This window comes from Octopus bimaculoides, chromosome 5 (genome assembly GCF_046866305.1).
Source record: "Octopus bimaculoides isolate indiv1 chromosome 5, ASM4686630v1, whole genome shotgun sequence".
NCBI lineage: Eukaryota > Metazoa > Mollusca > Cephalopoda > Octopoda > Octopodidae > Octopus > Octopus bimaculoides.
The window spans coordinates 96063302-96063607 of NC_142932.1; the positions used below are offsets into that span (position 1 = coordinate 96063302).

The 306-nt window shown below is 38.6% G+C and overlaps 1 protein-coding gene across 6 annotated transcripts in view; it reads right to left on the minus strand.

Annotated features, from left to right (window-relative positions):
• The window catches only part of LOC106869178 (uncharacterized), a 103974-nt gene extending 103896 nt beyond the window's left edge, over positions 1-78 (minus strand). For 4 of the 6 annotated variants that reach the window (XM_052968288.2, XM_089352717.1, XM_052968286.2 and 1 more), the window contains exon 1: positions 1-76. This exon is cut by the window's left edge and continues 198 nt beyond it. The gene's annotated coding sequence lies outside the window, so the exon portion shown is untranslated. The other 2 variants (XM_089352718.1, XM_089352719.1) reach the window with 2 other exon arrangements.
• Between the last annotated feature and the right edge of the window lie 228 nt (positions 79-306).

A 306-nucleotide genomic window follows, 5' to 3' on the forward strand; every position in this document is an offset into this window, starting at 1 on the left:
ATTGTCTGCTCTTCTTCCTGGCTCTATTTTCTCTTTCATTCTGCAATATAAAATTGGGAGGACTTCTGAGTGAAAAAGAGAGAGAGAGAGAGTGGTAGCAATAATTTTCTTCCCCTCTTTCCCAAACTAAGCATTTCAACGTTATCTTTCATTCATTAAGCAATCAACAACGAACCGTTCCTCTCATCATGGACAATTCTGCACTTTGGAAACCCTTCTTATGTACACACACACACACACACACATCCATCCATCTATCTATCTATACATACATACATAGAAAACACCTGAGGAAGTTGATTCCAG